The following is a 22,408-nucleotide window of genomic DNA, read 5'->3' as shown; positions in this document are numbered from 1 at the left end:
TTTTTTTTAGTATGTTTTATCATATTTTTTAATTGAAAGAAATATTCAGACAGTTTTTCAGGTAAAAAAAGTGATTTTTGTGTACGTAAAAGTGATTTTTGTGTACGTAAAAGTGATTTTTGTGTACGTAAAAGTGATTTTTGTGTACGCAAAAATCGTAGGTACGTACGATTTTTGTGTGCTGGACCGTAAACTTGCGTCCTGTCCGCCGGCAAATACAGTACTCGTTCACAAAAACCATAATTGTATTTTGAAGTCTAAGGCACGACAACATATACCCATAAAACATTGTTATATAAACTATAGTATCTTTAGTGACCAAAAGTGACGGTCTTACACCAGAGGCCTCTGCATAGGTATATGCACACTATTACTTAATAATAAACAGGTAACTTTTACGGGCCACTCATAAAGAATGGCTTAATCTTCACCAGTTAATCAGTTAACTTCATACCCAAGACGATTCACCAACATTCTGAACCTAGCCTAACCTAATCCAGTCCAACCTAACTTTACCCCACCTTGCCTAAACCAAACTACCCTAATCTAACCCAATCAAGCATAACCCACAAGCTAACCTAATCTAACTTAACCCAGCCAAGCCCAACCCAATCTGCCCTGGCTAAAGTTAAAGATCTGGACGATTTTAACAATTAGAAAACGAGCTTTGTCGAACTGCCCGTATACAAGTTCACCGGATTTATGCTATTTTATATATATATATATATATATATATATATATATATATATATATATATATATATATATATATATATATATATATATATATATATATATATATATATATATATATATATATATATATATATATATATATATATATATATATATATATATATATATATATATATATATATATATATATATATATATATATAAACAACAAATATATATTGCAAATTAATAAAAACATTTTCTCTGTGTTGCACTTGCCATAATTGCTGGCAGAGGGTGCACTCAAGTATATTACACAGACGGGTTATAACAGCGACGACCCCCAGGGAGCGATTAACACCGGGGGCGAGGCTCCACTGCGACTCACAAGCACCAAACACCTGTACAAACAAGGCTGATCTCTGTGATATTTTAAAACAATGTAAAAGTTTTGTGAGCACTTGAAACTGGCTCATTTATTTAACAACAACAAAAGAAGGTTTTAGTGGGTTCGCACCAGACACAACAGTTTGACGACTCACTGAGGGTTGCTATGTACGGTAGATAATAGGAGTTAAATTTGATATTTGATAAATAAATAATAAGATAAATAATTGGAAATAACAGATAAATGAATGGAAATAACACACACACACACATATATATATATATATATATATATATATATATATATATATATATATATATATATATATATATATATATATATATATATATATATGAATATATGACGTCATAACCCGCAGGATGGGCCTGGCATGTGACGTCACAGCCCTGAGGTAGGGCTTAACATTTATAACGTAAAGGCAATAGAAGAGACTTAAGCTGTAACATATCCGTTAGGGCATTTGGCGAAGCTTTACGTATGACGTCATAGTAGAGAGGGCGGGGCTTGACGTGGGATGAAAACTCACAGACACAAATAACGTTTAAAAAGTCAAACATTCATGGAAATAGGTGGTGGGAGCTTCAAGCAGGTCGGCGTTCAATCCCCGACCGTCTAAGTGATTGGGTACCATTCATTCCTTCCCCCGTCCCATCCCAAATCCTCATCCTGATCCCTTCCCAGTGCTATATAGTCGTAGTGGCTTGGCGCTTTCTCCCGTTAGTTCCCTTCCCATCATGACTCTACTGATAGTGGAATGAGGAAGATAACAAGATGCCATGATGCACTGATACGCTTCTTAGATCTCCCGATGCCATAAAATTAACAGTTTCATGTAAAAAAAAAATAACATTCTAGCACATAAATTCATCTACTTGATTGGCAACACCTGCTGTATTACAACATCAAAAATTTCGAGCTCACTACATTTCAGCGAAGCGCTTAATGTTTCGATTGATTGATGTATTGATACGGATGTTTCATTGAAGTTTGTGTATACATAACATTCCTTGATGAACAAATCCACAAGGGCCGTGACGAGGATTCGAACCTGCGTCCGGGAGCATCCCAGACACTACCTTAATTCCCTGATCTTAGCTCTATTACCTGCTTTTACCAGTTTCTTGCTCCGAGCAGAGCCACCTGCTAGGAGGAGGTAGCCCCGAGAAATTAGTCTTGATCCCTACCTCAGAGTTCACTGGGATAATCAGTCTGACAAATATGAAGATGCTGTGGAGAGGAGGAGTAATTCTCTTGTGATACAGATGAACTCGAATGTGAATAATCCCTTCACTGGTAATCGACGGTAATCCAGGATATATAATGTGAGGATAAACACTCGGCATTCGTCTGGAACTTATCCTAGATTCCCTGTTGGGGAATACACCGCTCAAGTGCAAACTGAGACGATGTTAATTACTCAGACTTTGATCCAGGAGTCCAATGACCATCACTGCGAGCGCCTCTCTATCAGACACTTGGGGGATTCAACAGGTTGTGTTGTCGAGCAGTGGTTACGGGAGACTGAGTCTTTGTCCAGTCAGACTAGGTGTCCGTTTCCTCCACTCTATATTCTGTATACTAAGCTGGATTGACCGGCTGTCCCCTGTGAGACTGGTTGTATGTCCCTTCTTTATCCCCCCCCCTTCTCTCTCTCTCTCTCTCTCTCTCTCTCTCTCTCTCTCTCTCTCTCTCTCTCTCTCTCTCTCTCTCTCTCTCTCTCTCTCTCTCTCTCTCTCTTTCTCTCTCTCTCTCTCTCTCTCTCTCTCTCTCTCTCTCTCTCTCTCTCTCTCTCTCTCTCTCTCTCTCTCTCTCTCTCTCTCTCTCTCTTTCTCTCTCTCTTTCTTCACCCCCCTCGCTATACTTTCCTCACTTTCCCTACCTTCTCCTCCTACACCTTTTAATTTGTATTCCACTTCTCTTCTTTCCTCACTGATTCCAACCTTCACTCCTACTCGCCTGCCTTCTCCCTCACTCTCTCCCCTTCACTCTCACTTTCTCCCCTTTACTCTCACTCTCTTCCCTACTTCCCGGCGACACTTAGCTCCTGTCGATCAGGTAACACTACACGCTCCATCAAGATATTTTGCCTCTTGCTGAAGGATGTCACATCCCAGATAGTTCTTAATCCTGCCTTATAGCGTTGACCCGCAATCCTTAAAAATCTGTGACTTTTACCGGTTGTTTAAGAAGAGAGGAACTGCACCCCAGCGCAGCGAGGTGCGGTGTTGAGAGGTGCGGTGTAGCGAGGTGCGGTGTTGAGAGGTACGGTGTAGCGAGGTGCGGTGTAGCGAGGTGCGGTGAAGCGAGGTGCGGTGTAGCGAGGCTGGGTAGATTCCGGCGTAGAGAGGAATGAGACATGATCGTGCTACAGTGGGTGGACTGACGTTTTTGGAGTGTGTTTGGGCTGGTCGGGGAGTGGGTGGCTGATGTAGAATGTTGCATGCCAGGGAGGGGCAGATCGCGGAGGGTGAAAAGAGTGGCTCACTAGGGTACTGTTCTAATTTTATCAGCCCACCGTGCCCCCGGGCTGCTTGATATGAACGCCCGGACAATGGTATACCCTCGGGGTATGTGATTATTGCGAAGCTCTGACAGAAGCAAAATGATTCAATAATTAATTTGCTTACAAACAGCAGCATGGGCACAAGAACGTCAAATCATCCCTCACAAACAGCAGCATGGGCACAAGAACGTCAAATCATGCCTCACAAACAGCAGCATGGGCACAAGAACGTCAAATCATGCCTCACAAACAGCAGCATGGGCACAAGAACGTCAAATCATGCTTCACAAACAGCAGCATGGGCACAAGAACGTCAAATCATGCTTCACAAACAGCAGCATGGGCACAAGAACGTCAAATCATGCCTCACAAACAGCAGCATGGGCACAAGAACGTCAAATCATGCCTCACAAGTTTCTGCATTTACCCAAGTCCGTCTGATCCTGACTCACGAACCTGATAGAATTAACAGAAATCAAACAGGAGAGAGGATGAGAAGGATGAGCTGGAGAGACAGGAGAGAATAACGAAGAGGGAGCAGAGCTGAGAAGGAAGATCTGATGTAAGAGAAGGCAAAGAATCACTGCTGGAGAATGATTGACGTGGCGAGGCGTGGGGTTATTCTTGGTCAATGTGAATCATCCCTCAGAAGGGGGTAAACTTCTACACTACAAAGAATCACTGCTGGAGAATGATTGACGTGGCGAGGCGTGGGGTTATTCTTGGTCAATGTGAATCATCCCTCAGAAGGGGGTAAACTTCTACACTACGGGATCACCATAGCCCGTGCTGCTAGGAAGTTTTTGTTCCAAGTAGCGAATCTTTAACAACAACATCCTGAGGGATTATTCTTGGACAAACAGGATCAGTCTGTTTGCTGATGATGTAAACATTATGAGTTTGATTACACAGTTCGGAAGACTGGAAAAATTACAGAAACACGTTCAAAAACTGAAAGAACGCCCTACCAAGTGGTTGCTAGAATTTAACTTCCGTTAGTGTAAAATAAGGCCAACGGGTGCTGGATGGATACGAGGGACCAGACATGTGTTACAAAACAGGAGAGAGGAAGTGTTCATAAATTCGAACAAAGAAAAGATATCCGTAGTCAGACAAAATTTGTAGCAAGACATTCAAAGTTGGCTAACATACGAACTGACTTCAGAGAGTCAGTAGAGTTGGTAGAGAAGTTCTGCAACTGCGGTACCAGCACACAGTTCAACTCTCGTCACACACAATACGAATCTGGAAAACTTTATGGATATGCTACTGGGGACTTTATGGATATGCTACTGAGTCGCGTCATGAGTTATGAGAAAAAAACAAGAAACATTTCTCCTTGGAAACACAAACCGAAACTGTCTCTATTTTCCGCTTGTTACAACTTATAATAAAGTTGTTACATCTTGGCTTAACGTGTTTATGACGTATTAGAACGTTGTTACAACTTGCTATATTGGTTGTTATAACTGGTTAGGAGGTGTTAAAACTTGTTCGAACGTTGTACCAACGTCGTAGTTTCGGTGTGTGTGTTTGGCGGGCTCCACCTGACCATCATTCATCAAATTATCAAAACCTGTACATCTTTCAATAATAATTTATTTATTTATTAAATAGTACAGTTAGGCATAAGTTAGGTTAGGTTAGGTTAGGTTAGGTTAGGTGTTTAGATTCTGTTGGCAATTATTTGCATTTGAAATACGTGGATAAACCATTTACGGAGTAGCAATTCGAACAGTGGTCGTCACCGAAGCACTGGTCGAGAAATATTCGAACCTCAGCATCCGTTATGAGTCGTGTGTAAACAGTTTTTTATTCATAAACGAGGAGCGCGTGTTTGGCGGCTGGATTAACGAACTTAGTTGACGAGGCCTTAGCTGATGAGAACGAGGCTGAGACATGCACAATGAGCCACAGGGATGGCTGAGATAACATGTTTGATGTCAGAGTAGTAAATAAACGGAATGAAGTAGAGAGAGGAATGGTAGAGGTAGAGGTAGACTCCATATACGTATTGTGGAGTGGTGGAGGCAGACTCCATATACGTATTGTGGAGTGGTGAGGCAGACTCCATACACGTATTGTGGAGTGGTGGAGGCAGACTCCATATATGTATTGTGGAGTGGTAGAGGTAGACTCCATATACGTATTGTGGAGTGGTGAGGTAGACTCCATACACGTATTGTGGAGTGGTGGAGGCAGACTCCATACACGTATTTTGGAGTGGTGGAGGCAGACTCCATACACGTATTGTGGAGTGGTGGAGGCAGACTCCATACTCGTATTGTGGAGTAGTGGAGGCAGACTCCATACACGTATTGTGGAGTGGTGGAGGCAGATTCCATACACGTATTGTGGAGTAGTGGAGGCAGACTCCATACTCGTATTGTGGAGTGGTGGAGGCAGACTCCATACACGTATTGTGGAGTAGTGGAGGCAGACTCCATACACCTATTGTGGAGTGGTGGAGGCAGACTCCATACACGTATTGTGGAGCGGTAGAGGTAGACTCCATATACGTATTGTGGAGTGGTGGAGGCAGACTCCATACACGTATTGTGGAGTGGTGGAGGCAGACTCCATACTCGTATTGTGGAGTAGTGGAGGCAGACTCCATACACGTATTGTGGAGTGGTGGAGGCAGACTCCATACCCGTATTGTGGAGAAGTGGAGGCAGACTCCATACACGTATTGTGGAGTGGTGGAGGCAGACTCCATACACCTATAGTGGAGTGGTGGAGGCAGACTCCATACACGTATTGTGGAGTGGTAGAGGTAGACTCCATACTCGTATTGTGGAGTAGTGGAGGCAGACTCCATACTCGTATTGTGGAGTAGTGGAGGCAGACTCCATACACGTATTGTGGAGTGGTGGAGGCAGACTCCATACTCGTATTGTGGAGTAGTGGAGGCAGACTCCATACACGTATTGTGGAGTGGTGGAGGCAGATTCCATACACGTATTGTGGAGTAGTGGAGGCAGACTCCATACACGTATTGTGGAGTGGTGGAGGCAGACTCCATACACGTATTGTGGAGTGGTGGAGGCAGACTCCATACACGTATTGTGGAGTGGTGGAGGTAGACTCCATACACGTATTGTGGAGTGGTGGAGGTAGACTCCATACACGTATTGTGGAGTAGTGGAGGCAAACTCCATATACGTATTGTGGAGTGGTGGAGGCAGACTCCATACTCGTATTTTGGAGTGGTGGAGGCAGACTCCATACTCGTATTGTGGAGTGGTGGAGGCTGACTCCATACACGTATTGTGGAGTGGTGGAGGCTGACTCCATACACGTATTGTGGAATGGTGAAGGCTGACTCCATACACGTATTGTGGAGTGGTGGAGGTAGACTCCATACACGTATTGTGGAGTGGTGGAAGCAAACTCCATACACGTATTTAGTTGTATACACAATAATTCCTAACAGATCCAGGAACTATTACACAAATCGGTTGAATAACCAAAGACAGGGACCAAAGAGCAAAAGCTCTGCCCTACAAGCACAGTAAGGTGAGCACATCAATATTTTAATATACTGAAAGCAATCTACGATAGTACAATGGTAAACTATTACAACTAAACAATAATACAATGATATATTAAAAACAAATCCCGTGGTTTACAAATTAAAGTGATACAGCAATGCATTGACAAAGAAAATACAGTACTGGAGGGATACCGATACAAAAAATACAGTGATACAGTAATACATTAATGAAAGAGACGCGGGAGAGACCGTGGGAGGATTGGTCCTTGTCAGACTCTTCCATAAACACACCGCCCACTCAGGGGACATAATCCTGACATACTAAATACCGTCGATGTTAATGAAGTCTTGACAGTAACGAGACTGTTTGCTGGGGTATGTGTCTGCTGGTGTATGTGTGTGTGTATTTACTATTTGTATCTGCAGAATCGAGCTATTAGCTCTTGGACCCCGCCTTTTTAACCAATTTATTTTTCCTCTATTATGTCTGCTACATATATTTATCTTACATACATATCCCCAGGAAGCAGCCCGTAGCAGCTATCCAACTAACAGGTACCTATGTACTGTTAGGTGAACAGATGCAGCAGGGTGAAAGAAACTCCGCCCATTTGTTTCTGCCTGTGCCAGGGATCGAACCCGGCACCTTTAGACTACGACCCCAGAGCGCTGTCCACACAGCCCCGATGTGTGTGTGTGTGTGTGTGTGCGTGCGTGTGTGTGTGTGTGTGTGTGTGTGTGTGTGTGTGTGTGTGTGTGTGTGTGTGTGTGTGTGTGTGTGTGTGTGTGTGTACTCACCTAGTTGTACTCACCTAGTTGTGTTTGCGGGGGTTGAGCTCTGGCTCTTTGGTCCCGCCTCTCAACCGTCAATCAACAGGTGTACAGATTCATGAGCCTATCGGGCTCTGTCATATCTACACTTGAAACTGTGTATGGAGTCAGCCTCCACCACATCACTTCCTAGTGCATTCCATTTGTCAACCACTCTGACACTAAAAAAGTTCTTTCTAATATCTCTGTGGCTCATTTGGGCACTCAGTTTCCACCTGTGTACTCACCTAGTTGTACTCACCTAGTTGTGTTTGCGGGGGTTGAGCTCTGGCTCTTTGGTCCCGCCTCTCAACCGTCAATCAACAGGTGTACAGATTCCTGAGCCTATCGGGCTCTGTCATATCTACACTTGAAACTGTGTATGGAGTCAGCCTCCACCACATCACCCCCTAATGCATTCCATTTGTCAACCACTCTGACACTAAAAAAGTTCTTTCTAATATCTCTGTGGCTCATTTGGGCACTCAGTTTCCACCTGTGTCCCCTTGTGCGTGTTCCCCTTGTGTGTGTGTGTGTGTGTGTGTGTGTGTGTGTGTGTGTGTGTGTGTGTGTGTGTGTGTGTGTGTGTGTGTGTGTGCGTGCAAGGTGTTTGCAATAGTGTGCAATGGGAAGCAAGGCGTTGGGACATTAATTGACACCTGTACAGGTGTGTAGTGAAGGCAGTTGTCAGTTAGGGAATGTAGTGCCCAAAGCAAAACACACACACGCACACGCACACACACACACAGACACACACACACACACACACACACACACACACACACACACACACACACACACACACACACACACACACACACACACACACACACACACTCACACACACACACACACACACACACACATGAGCGACCACAGTGTACTGGCGTTTGAGTATCTGGTTGAGGAAGGGTTATTGAACTCGAGGAGGGGTACTGAAAATAAAAAAACTGGCATTCCACACACACACACACACACACACATACACGTGCGAAGTCGCATGAGAAAAGGCCACTGGGGACATGATCACGACATACACAGTTCTAGCAGTGTAAACAAATGGATGACATAATATAACACGAAAATAAAGTAAACTGAAGAAGGCCTATTGGTACATTCGAGGCCGCTTCAATTTACATTCACCCAAACTAATTCGCAACATATGTCTAGCCTACGCTTGAAACAACCCAACGATCACACGTCTTATTTTACTCGGTAATGTGTTTCCAAAATCAACGATCGTATTTCCAAACTAGAATTTACCTAGTTTTTTTTCCTAAATCTAAATTGACTCAATTTAAATCCATTATTTTGTATACAATTTTGAGAAGATAGAGAAGAAAGGGGCGCTAAAGGCAGCGACAAATTAAAGGAACTAGAAAGTGAGGTATTGGATTCAGATTCCAAACGAGAATTCAAAAGCAGATGAACTATAACTGAAAAGGGGTGTTTGGGAGATTGCAAACCTGTCAATTGAGGGTTACAAGAGCTTGCAAACCTGTCAATTGAGGGTTACAAGAGCTTGCAAACCTGTCAATTGAGGGTTACAAGAGCTTGCAAACCTGTCAATTGAGGGTTGAGATGTGGGTTACAAGAGTTTATAACTCTTAATAGGTAATAGGTAATTAATAGGCAATTAGATGAGGTGATTACTTGTACAGAAACACATTCCACACTTTTCTGTTAATGTTTGCATTAATCGTTAATTTGTTAATGATTCATATTTATTGAATAATGAACAGTTATATACAGCGCACAGCATAACACATACGTCAGACCAGTGCTGAAATATGTAGCTACAGCGTTGACTCCATATCTTATTCAACACAAATCGAACCTAGAAGATGTTCGGAGGCATGTCACCAGACTAGTCCCAGAGTAGAAAGGCACGAGATAAAAAGAAAGCTCGCACCACTAGAGTAGAAAACAAAGCAAGAGAGACTTAATCACGACATACAAAATCCTAGGAGGATAGATAATTTGAAATAGGTGGGGTCACGAAGAGGGGAATACAGGTGGAAACTAAAAATACGAATGGAACACATGGGCTATTAGAAAACATTTGTTTAAAAAATCATTTGTTTACTTGAAAACATTTATTTAAATTGTAGCAAATTGAATGAAGCGTGCAAGGAAAACTTTATTCATGGCATTAAAAGTAGATATGGCAGAGCACTAATTTTTTCGGGAATGCATATATATACCAGCCGGTTGAACATTGAGAGGCGGGACTCAGGAGCTGCAGCTCGGCCTCCCCGAGAACAGCTAGTGGTGTACAATCAGGTAAACCCAAGAAACACTATTACAAGCACTCGCACAGTCGGAGAGAGAACACTGTACACTCACAACACATTCACATGTTTAAACCCACGCAACATAGAACTAACACCTGCTCACCTACTCTCCATAAACACACAAACAATCCTCTACTTAAATGAATATCGTATCACCAGTTGACTGACCGGCGGGACCAAAGAGTCGAAGCTCAACCCCCCACAAGCACAACTAGTTGAGTACAAACACACGCAATTCTTTACACAAGCACACACACTGGTCAACGAGTCACTCGTTCTTCACACCAACGGCGATAATTGAGTCGTAAGTCGTAACGATCAAACGTCACGTCACGTCACGTCAACTCTGTGACGTAACAGCACGTGTCACCAAGCCTGTTTAGACCAGTTCAGGAACCCGTTACTTAAGGCGACGCTCCGAAGGTCACAAGGGGGTGGAACCTGTCTTGGGTGTTTTGCATAAGCTGAGGAGTTCCCTCACAGTGCTAAGTGACTCGCTTGGATTCAGGTATATATAATTAATTGGCTTACAGGTGAGCAGCTAGGTACTCGCGTGTGTGTGTGTGTGTGTGTGTGTGTGTGTGTGTGTGTGTGTGTGTGTGTGTGTGTGTGTGTGTGTGTGTGTGTGTGTGTGTGTTAGTCGCCATTCACTTTGACGCAGTTATTTTGATTGTGTGATATATCAGTTTCTTTACGCACGACTAAGCGGAAAATCTGTGTTAATTGGCAATCTCGTTTCAAAAGAAGGGATAAGGCAGTCAGGGTGTAAGTGCAGAAATGTGTGTGGGGGAGAGAGAGAGAGAGAGAGAGAGAGAGAGAGAGAGAGAGAGAGAGAGAGAGAGAGAGAGAGAGAGAGAGAGAGAGACAGAGACAGAGAGAGCTAAACTTCATTCCCAAGATCTCACCTTCATTACTGACCAATTAACTACCTGTTGACGATTTCGGGGATCAGTATCCCCCGCGGCCCGGTCTCTGACTAGGCCTCCTTATAAATAAGAGTCAACAGGCTTTAAACACTTATTTTTTTACTAGTCTCAATGGCAGTACCATGCAGCCTTGTTATCATTATCGCATATATATATATATATATATATATATATATATATATATATATATATATATATATATATATATATATATATATATATATATATATATATATATTATATATATATAATTACCAAGCACTGAAGGGCTCGTCTGGTTGCGGACTCAAGCCTTCTACCATAGGGAAAGCCATATTCTCTCTCTCTCTCTCTCTCTCTCTCTCTCTCTCTCTCTCTCTCTCTCTCTCTCTCTCTCTCTCTCTCTCTCTCTCTCTCTCTCTCTCTCTTTCGTCCACTTGTTCGCTCCATCAGTAAATAAAGCACCATCAAAATTCCCATCACATACCATCTATTACAGATATATATATTTTACGAGCAAGGGTTAATTACTAAGTGAGTAACAAACCCACCATTGCCAATAAAATGGCTATAAAAAGCTTCCTCCATTGCAGTTATTTCTGGTCCCCCCCCCCCTTGATGTTTGTATATAGTTCTGTGTGTATGTGTTTGCCTATGTGCGTTTTCGTGGGTGTGTGCTTGCGTGCGTATGTGTGTGTGTGCTCGTACAGGTTAAGCTACACCTTTTGGTTCATGCTTCTCAATAGTGAGAGTGTCGAACCTCTCATCAATCGACAATTGAGCTTGATATCTCAACCTGTCCTCTTAAAAAGAACGTCGCTTTTGGCCGTTTGCCCGTATGGCCGAATTTGGACGTAATTTGAAAATTAAAAAATATGAAAATAAATTTGGGATTTTTTTTTTCAACAACAGTAAGTTAAGGGTCCTCTGATAGGTTAGGTGGGCAGGAAATTCTCATAAAGTTTCAAAACGTTATGAAAAACGTTAATTTAAAGTGTCCTCTCCTAACCTCTGCGCGAATGCCGGCCGACTCAAATAGAAAACGGAACAGAACGTCACTTTTGTGAGTCGATTTCATTTCAAATTACGTCCAAATTTAGCCATATCGCGCATACGAGCCAAAAGTGACGTTATTTTTAAGAGGACGGGTTAGATATCTAACCCTCCCAAGTATTTAACTAGAAATTGAATGAAAATTATCCACGTCAATTTGTCCCTAACCACTTTTAACCTTCAGATGATTACAATATGTATGTAAAGGGTTCTCATATGGCCTGGTTCAGTCCGTCAGTCCCGGTGCAAGAACCGTAAGTGGTGAGGTTCACAGTGAATGGAACCGCAAGAATTTACAAGCAAACCCATTTATATGAGTCTTAGCTGAAAAAGACTGAGACTGTATGGTAAACTATACTGTATTTTGCCAGTGGTTAAGATGCAATATATGTCTTACATTATTTAACGGCTGTATTACTATCCTTCCCGAAGAACATTTTAGTATCAACATATAAAATGCCTCAATAAAGATGAAAGAAAACGCACCGAGGTTATTTTTAACCTCCTGACCCATCCTTGTAAAGGGTGAATTAGGATGAGTACTTTCCCAGTGTGTTTTAAACGGTGTTTGGTAACCAGTTGGGCTCCTCACAACAAACCGGAAGTCACAACGCTTTTTCCACAAAATAAAATAAAAATTAATATTGTGAAAAACATAAATTTGAAGCAAATTTATATTCAAATTTGATTTGAATTTGCATAAACCGAATTTAAAGCAACGCAGCCTCCTCAGTGGGAATCGCACTCCCTATCCTTGGATTGCTGAGCCAGTATGATAGCCACTTCGTTTTGTTTCGATTCAATCCCTTTCTGACCTGTAAATAGAAAGGTCAAGAGTAATTCGAGAGAGAGAAGGGAAGGAAGAGGGGAGAAAATAAAAGTTAAGAGTAGAATTGGAAGGAAAAAGAAAAAGGCTGGATTTGTAGAAGAGTTTACTTAATCGTTACAACGCTGCAGTTTGTTTTTGGTATATTTTCTTATACTATAATTTTATATTATTGTAAGTATATTTTACTTACACTTATACAGTGACCATACACTTATACAGTGACCATACACTTATACAGTGACCATACACTTATACAGTAGCCATACACTTATACAGTGACCATACACTTATACAGTGACCATACACTTATACAGTAGCCATACACTTATACAGTAGCCATACACTTATACAGTAGCCATACACTTATACAGTGACCATACACTTATACAGTGACCATACACTTATACAGTAGCCATACACTTATACAGTAGCCATACACTTATACAGTGACCATACACTTATACAGTGACCATACACTTATACAGTGACCATACACTTATACAGTGACCATACACTTATACAGTAGCCATACACTTATACAGTGACCATACACTTATACAGTGGCCATACACTTATACAGTGGTCATACACTTATACAGTAGCCATACACTTATACAGTGGCCATACACTTATACAGTAGCCATACACTTATACAGTAGCCATACACTTATACAGTGACCATACACTTATACAGTGACCATACACTTATACAGTGGCCATACACTTATACAGTAGCCATACACTTATACAGTGACCAAACACTTATACAGTGACCATACACTTATACAATAGCCATACACTTATACAGTAGCCATACACTTATACAGTGACCAAACACTTATACAGTGACCATACACTTATACAGTAGCCATACACTTATACAGTGACCATACACTTATACAGTGACCATACACTTATACAGTGACCATACACTTATACAGTGGCCATACACTTACACATGTTGTTGTTGTTGTTGTTTTAGATTTAGCTACTAAGAACGAAATATCCATGTAGCACGGGCTATAGTGAGCCCGTAATTGAGTTCGGTTATTCCCGATAACCTTTTAACTGTATATGTAGGTCAAAGTTCCTATATGGACGTGGGGGTTAATTTCCTTCTTTTCCCCCCGTTTCTTTTCCGCTTCTGTTTTAAGGCACTGGGTTTAGTCTTGTTTTAATAACATTATCTTGGCGGTGGATATAGATGCACAGTGTTCACTAGTGTGTATCCCATTCTTCAGCTGCTTTCATACAGCGTTGACCAGCGTGTATATATAAGTTCTCCCTTGTCTCCCACACCCCCGCTGGAAGTACTAGAGAAAATGGTTAGCAAACAAGATTGTTGAGATTGAGGTAGCAGTCAGGTGGTGAAGTAACAGCCAGGTGGTGCAATCAGAGCCAGGTGGTGCAGTCTTGGTGTACTCTCATACATGTACTCACCTTCCTGTACTCAAGGTACACACAGTAACCTGATTTCCTTGTGTAATTTATGAGTACATTGAACAAATCCACAAGAGCCTTGACGAGGATTCGAACCTGCGTCCGGGAGCATCCCAGACACTGCCTTAATCAACTGAGCTACGACAGGGTAAAAAGGGTTGAAACCAAAGTTATACTGAAGTTATGAGTACATTCTTGCAGCAGCAGGTGGAGGAGGAGGAGGAGGAGGAGGATCGAACCAGGGTTCTGAGTAATCCCAGACGCGTACCTAAACCCATATTAACCGCGATATGCTAAAGAGTATATCATGGGCGGGTCCCAAGTTATATAATCCTGAGCATATCATGATTCATGGGTGTAGGTGCGCGTCTGGTGTTCGAACGCTGCTCATCCTGTTCGAAATATATTTTCACCTATGTGTACTTGAGAGGAATTAGCTCTAGCTCCTGCGTTCGGTTTTCTCACTATTCGAACATTGGATGTAATGTATTATATTAAACCAACCCCGTCCCTCTCATTTAATAGGTCGCATTATTTACGTTTGTGGAAACCAACGTTACAAATGCAACCTTCTATGAAAAGTAACGGCTTACAAATATCTACGTTTTCTAAGCATCGGACTCGACAGGTTAAGGGGGTTGCTTAGGTTCGTATTTTTTTGGTTAGGTTAAGAAGTTGGATTTTTCACGGAGTGGCGAATCGAGAGAATGATTAATATATATATATATATATATATATATATATATATATATATATATATATATATATATATATATATATATATATATATATATATATATATGCCCAACTGTGACTTTAAGCTCGAGTGGCCCTTCCCTCTCACTTTGATCCCTCCCCTCTCACACACCTGACCCCTTCCCTCTCGCATCAACCCCTCCCTTTACCCTCTGACCTCTCCCTTCTCCCTCTTGCTCTTGGCTCCCTGATGGACACTCCCTCATGACGTGTTGGATCTAAAATTATCTAAACGTCCAGCCACTATCAACTAGGAGACAGGATTATCTCTGTCGACCCACAGAATCCCAATGTTTTAACTCAGACTTTACCAAATATGTAAAGGATATAGATTCACAGTTTATTCACTGACGTCTCACGACACTTGGACATTCACCAACATACTGCCTCTGAGTCAAACGTGATGAGTACTGTCCTTGGCACACTCTCAGAGATAAAAATAGTCCTATCTAGCTTACACTTAAGAGTATGTTAAGATATGTGTAGTAAATATCTATGCTACACAGTACTCATGTACTCTATATCATACATATCTATGATACACAGTACCCTTGTACATAATAATATAATCCTCGTGATATTATTAATGTCTCTCGGTATTTCTTTCAGTATCTCTATATCTTTCTCAGTATCTATCTCTCAGTACTCGTGGCTAACTTGCAAAAATTGCTCAATTAAGCCCACTTAAATTCACCATTATTGCCAGTGTCTGTAGGGATTATTTGAATGGTTTGTCTAGCAAAAAAGGAAAACAGTCTATTAATACACAACCTGAGATTTAAACGTATATCCAGGCACCTGTGAAGTCTTTTTGCAACAACATAAAATTGATCCACAAACAGGTCAGCCAAAGGCTCGGGGCCCGCGCAGGAATGTCAATGGAAAAAAACTAAATAATGACTAATAAACACTATCTTAAGCAAAACAAATTAACTGATGTGCATTTATCACATTTACTAACACAGAAATAGAATGAATATATACGAACACAAAATAATTTACCCAAAGAAAATAAAAGAAATTGGGATTCAGCAAAGCGAACTAGAAACATTAATTATTCTCATTCGCTAATATATTAAATGATAGTATAAAGATATCAGAAAAAGATAAATATATTGTAAAATTGTCCCGTCCCGTAGTCATGATTATTCAACTTCACTGGGGCATTAAGTTACATAATTAATGAGTAACAACGCAAAAATCTGCCTAATATTTACAATTCATTTTAGTACAGAAATTTCTAAAATTCCTCTACTGGGCTCCGTACTCTCCTTACTTTGCATTTGCAGAAGTTGAATCTTATAAGCCACTTCTTATCGATCCAAGTTGAATCCTATGAGCCAATGCGTAAGTTTATCCCAACTTAAGTCATCGTTCGTCCCGATCCTCCTCCTAAGTTTTATGCTCTACGCAAACGTCGGATGCGCGCGCGTGCATGCGTGTATTTTGGTATGCCACAGGTGTAAGTTTTCTGGGTTAAAAATACGGGTGTGAGGGGCCATACACCACGGCTGTCAGGCGAGAACGTGACGTACAGACGTGAAGGCTTGGTGCCCAGATTAATATGTCATCTCTTTCCAAGCGTGCTGTAAACTTTCTAACCTAACCACACATTATCTCTCTCTCTCTCTCTCTCTCTCTCTCTCTCTCTCTCTCTCTCTCTCTCTCTCTCTCTCTACCCTTGCATCTCTGGGGTCCGTATACGATTTAGATGACACTTTGCTTGGCTGTGATGCTGTTGGAGACTATTTGGCTCTCAGACGCCAAGAGTTAAGATGCAGAAGGTGAGAGAGAATCAGGGGGGGGGGGGGGGGGAATGCTGCCTTAGAGAGCTCACAGGCCACTGACCGAGAGATCTTCAACCTCAGAAACTGTCTGCTACTCGAAAAACTGATGAGGAATAATGTCTGACATTTTTTGCCTTGAAGGTTTGTGTGATAGTCGAGAGTTTCTAGGAATTATTGGAGGTATTTCGTGGCTTCAAGAGACTCGTGAAGCCTCGTGAAGCATCATGACACTGAGGGTAATTGTTAATAGCTTCATCTGTTGTGCAAGGACGAGCATTACCACAGCAAAAGTCTAAATATATGTCCACAGAACCGCACAATACACCCTCATAGTGTTGTCTTAAAGACAGAGGTCGACTATCTTATAACAACACTCTTTCAACATGCCTTCACAAGCCTTACAATAATCCTACACTATTATACAATATCTCTTCACAATCATATACTGCATATACACACTTCTACAATACGTCTGCACAATCCTACAATAACTGTTGTGGTCGGGTTGCGACATTTTAGTATTTTCCACACAATATTGTAAGGATTAAGTATAATTACCATTGTAATATGTATTGAAACATGGGCTACCGCAGCTAATAATGGGGTTTTATATATAAAGAAAATTACGATCATTTAATTTTGCAATATTCGCGTTAAAAATATATTCTACAACGATGGTGTGTGTGTGTAGGTGTGTGTGTGTGTGTGTGTGTGTGTGTGTGTAGGTGTAGGTGTGTGTGTGTAGGTGTGTGTGTGTGTGTGTGTGTGTGTGTGTGTGTGTGTGTGTGTAGGTGTAGGTGTGTGTGTGTGTGTGTGTAGGTGTGTGTGTGTGTGTGTGTAGGTGTGTGTGTGTGTGTGTGTGTGTGTGTGTGTGTGTGTGTGTGTGTGTGTGTGTGTGTGTGTGTGTGTGTGTGTGTGTGTGAATGTATTTGTACGAAAATTTTATTATCAATTGAATATACACTAGAAGCTATGTTCTTCATTGCACAATAATTTAGACTTTTTTGTCATTGAATATTCACAGAGGTGCAGTATTCGGTGTATATGCAAACGATATGTTTCTCAGAGTATATGTATGCAGATATATTTCTTAGTGTGTATGCAAATTTATATATTTCTCAGTATATGCAGAATGATATGTTTCGCAGTACCAATGCAACCAGATGTATTTCTAAATAAAAACGTAGGTAGATGCATTTGTCAGTATAAATGCTGTCGGGTTTATCTGTCAGTGAATATGCAGTCTAATGTATAAGTCATTATACATGCAGACAGATTTTTTCTGTTTCTGTCAGTATACATGCAGTCACGTGCATTTGTCAGCGTACTTGTAGGAAAATACATTTGTTAGTGTGTAAATAGCATAATAAATATCTTATCTTAGAACACAAACTTGAGAATTCAGCTTAAGCTTAAACCCTAAAACCTAACCTAACCATCAGTGTTGAAAGAAAATGGAAGGATTTAATAGGAAAATAACATAGCTTTCCCGACTGCAGTAAAGGAATCAAATATACCGAGCCGAGCGACAATATTAGACCACCACACGTTAATTTTGGTTAGGTGGGTGGTGCAGGTTGGGTAGTGCAGGTGGGTACAGCTACGCGATGCTGTGAAGCTGTGTTTAACCCTCCTAGCTGTGAACCCGAACTTACACCCTTCAGTATGAACCCTCCAAGCTTTGAACCTGCATGTACGCTTCACCAGAGCTGAACCATCAAGGCTGTAAACACGACAGCAAGCAAGTGACATGTGTGCTTTCATTTGCATGCTACAAGCATGTAGTGTATCGTGTCAGGGTGCGAGTGAAGGCTAGAGGTGGAGACACAAGGAAGAAACTCCTACGAGAGAGAGAGAGAGAGAGAGAGAGAGAGAGAGAGAGAGAGAGAGAGAGAGAGAGAGAGAGAGAGAGAGAGAGAGAGAGAAAGAGACAGAGAGAGAGACAGAGAGAGAGACAGAGAGAGAGAAAGAGACAGAGAGAGAGACAGAGAGAGAGAGAAACACATCATTTCCATATTAACAAAAAGAGATGAAAAACAATTACAAAACACTGAACACAATGCGTGTAAACACATACACTAATGTTACATTTAACATCTTTTATTATGATTTTTTGTCTACTTTATTTGTAGTGTTTTTATTTAGATAGAAATATTGCGGTGTGCTTGAGAGAGGATGAAGAACTGAATTAGAGAAAAGTAGCATATTAATTATACAGAACATGTGTATATAAACTTGGCCATGCAACAAGACGACTGAGGAATCAACACCCGTTTGGCAACAGTGTAAAAACAATGTAACATTCAGTGAGTTGTTGCTTAAATGCACAAGGTCACATTGACACGGGGCATTTGTTATTTATACCAATTATGTATTCATCAATGCACATTTTTCTTATTTACATGCAAGCACTTGTATGCATACACACATTGATGCATCCTCGGAGGCAGAGAGAGAAAAAGGAATACACATGGGCATAGAAAACAGTGTATATAGTTCAAGATTGATGCCACATGCTTCGGCAACTTCCAATCTGTTATTGTAACTGTTTCTTTCGATGATTTCACTGTTACTGTTCAAGATTTTGAAGGTGGGAATGATATGATCTTCGACAGAGCCTCGTTGGTTGTGCCAAAATGCCTTAAGAGAGAGATGTTGTCGACTAGAATTCTGATTGAGAAAGTTGGGGAGACTGTTCTGAAATGGGTATGTAGAGAAATAAGCAACATTTGTCTCTTTCAAGGCGTTCTGTTTGGTGTCGGGGGAGAGTTCATTAGTAATGAAATAGTGTTTTTTTTTTTTACTCTCGTGGTATATGGCGATCATTGTCGTTTGTTCACTATTTGTTGGGGCAACATATCTGTCGATTAGAGCCTAAGTTTGGATTCTCTAGAGAGGAGGCGGGAGAGATATATAATATTTTATACATTGGAAGATATTAGAGGGGCTGGTCCCAAACCTGCACACATAAATAACACCACAAGAGACCAGAAGGCATGGCAGGATGTGCAGAATACCCCTGTTGAACAGCAAAGGTGCAACAGGTACTCTGAGAGAGAACTCTATCAGCATCAGAGGCTCAAGACTGTTCAACACGCTTCCACTACACATAAGGGCCATAACTGGCCGACCCCTCACAGTGTTCAAGAGAGAACTCGATAAACACCTCCAGAGGATACCCGATCAACCAGGCTATGACTCATACGTCAGGCTGCGAGCAATCGCGTCCAACAGCCTGGTTGACCAGTCCAGCAACCAGGAGGCCTGGCCACAGACCGGGCCACCGGAAACATTGATCCCCGGAATCACCGCAAGGCAACCGAAAAAGTATGTCCTTCAAGACTATTTCCTTTCATCTTGGGAGACGTTGAAATGATTCTGAGTGTCCAAAAGACTTAAAAATATCTACAGAATCTTCCAGATTCTCCCTGATTGTTGTTCCAATCTTATTTCACTACTCTCTGATGATCTGATTACTGATTACTCTCTGGTGACCTGATTACTCTACTCTCTCCTCCTCATTTATGCCAATCTTGAGATTCTTGAGATGATGGTGACCTGATTACACTACTCTCTCCTCCTCATTTATGCCAATCTTGAGATTATTGAGATGATTTCGGGGCTTTTAGTCCCCGCGGCCCGGTCCTCGACCAGGCCTCCACCCCCAGGAAGCAGCCCGTTACAGAGCCACATCACCACGGCTCTTCGCTCTACTCCTACGACAGAACTTAAAATTGGGTTGATTTTTTCGCCTGGTCTGTTGCACCCCACAACATGATGCGCGAGTTTGAGAGTGGAGGCAATACCCCCTGGAAACACAAACCGAAACTGTCTCTATTTTCCGCTTGTTACAATTTGTAATAAAGTTGTTACATCTTGGCTTAACGTGTTTATGACGTATTAGAACGTTGTTACAACTTGCTATATTGGTTGTTACAACTGGTTAGGAAGTGTCAAAACTTGTTCGAACGTTGTACCAACGTCGGAGTTTCGGTGTGTGTTTGGCGGGCCTACATTTGCAAATTTTGTGCCTTTGAAATTTTACCTTTCCGTGTACAATTTAACATATGATTGGTATATTATTATTGTATATATGTATAATGATGTAATGAAGTTACATCAGTTATATATTATACATAAATGTAAATGTATTATATATATACATTATATATTATAGGTAAATGTAACAGCCCCATAAGTGCAATTATGTACTATGTATGACAGTCAGGAAATGTACTTATTACAGTTAGTATTAAAACGTACTGTCAATTCGGAGGATGGGTTGCAGCTGCATAATGATCCAACTGCAAGTACCAACTAAGCCATTACATAACTCCAGTGTAGAGGTAAGTCAGAACCAATTTTGTTTGCTGGGATATCACCACCATCAACACCACTATTATCTCCACTACCATCAACACCACTATTATCTCCACCACCATCAACGCCACTATTATCTCCACCACCATCAACACCACTATTATCTCCACCACCATCAACACCACTATTATCTCCACCACCATCAACACCACTATTATCTCCACCACCATCAACACCACTATTATCTCCACCACCATCAACACCACTATTATCTCCACTACCATCAACACCACTATTATCTCCACCACCATCAACACCACTATTATCTCCACTACCATCAACACCACTATTATCTCCACCACCATCCACACCACTATTATCTCCACCACCATCAACACCACTATTATCTCCACCACCATCAACGCCACTATTATCTCCACCACCATCAACACCACTATTATCTCCACCACCATCAACACCACTATTATCTCCACCACCATCAACACCACTATTATCTCCACCACCATCAACACCACTATTATCTCCACCACCATCAACGCCACTATTATCTCCACCACCATCAACACCACTATTATCTCCACCACCATCAACACCACTATTATCTCCACCACCATCAACACCACTATTATCTCCACTACCATCAACGCCACTATTATCTCCACCACCATCAACACCACTATTATCTCCACTACCATCAACACCACTATTATCTCCACCACCATCAACGCCACTATTATCTCCACCACCATCAACGCCACTATTATCTCCACCACCATCAACGCCACTATTATCTCCACCACCATCAACGCCACTATTATCTCCACCACCATCAACACCACTATTAACACTGAAACACCACCATAACAACAGAATCACACCCACCAGGTCTCTACACCACATGGGGTGTGGTAACTACAGGAGTCAGAAAGAGGGAAGGACCTGGAAGTGAATATCATGTCAACACTCACACAGGAGGCACACATAAACAGGATAACATCGGCAGCGTATGGGACGCTGGCCTCAGAACATCGCTCAGGAACCTAAATCCGATGCTGGTATACGCATTCTCGTCATGGAATTCACTCCTTGCAAAGCACAAACCCAAAAGTA

The 22,408-nt window shown here is 41.6% G+C and overlaps 1 protein-coding gene across 1 annotated transcript in view; it reads left to right on the top strand.

Annotated features, from left to right (window-relative positions):
• Positions 1-22,408, top strand: part of LOC123774468 (MAGE-like protein 2) — a 45,264-nt gene that overhangs the window by 1,055 nt on the left and 21,801 nt on the right. The gene's annotated exons all lie outside the window — the stretch shown is intronic.

Source organism: Procambarus clarkii, chromosome 51 (assembly GCF_040958095.1).
Source record: "Procambarus clarkii isolate CNS0578487 chromosome 51, FALCON_Pclarkii_2.0, whole genome shotgun sequence".
NCBI classification, from domain to species: domain Eukaryota; kingdom Metazoa; phylum Arthropoda; class Malacostraca; order Decapoda; family Cambaridae; genus Procambarus; species Procambarus clarkii.
This window is presented reverse-complemented; position numbering and strand designations above follow the sequence as displayed.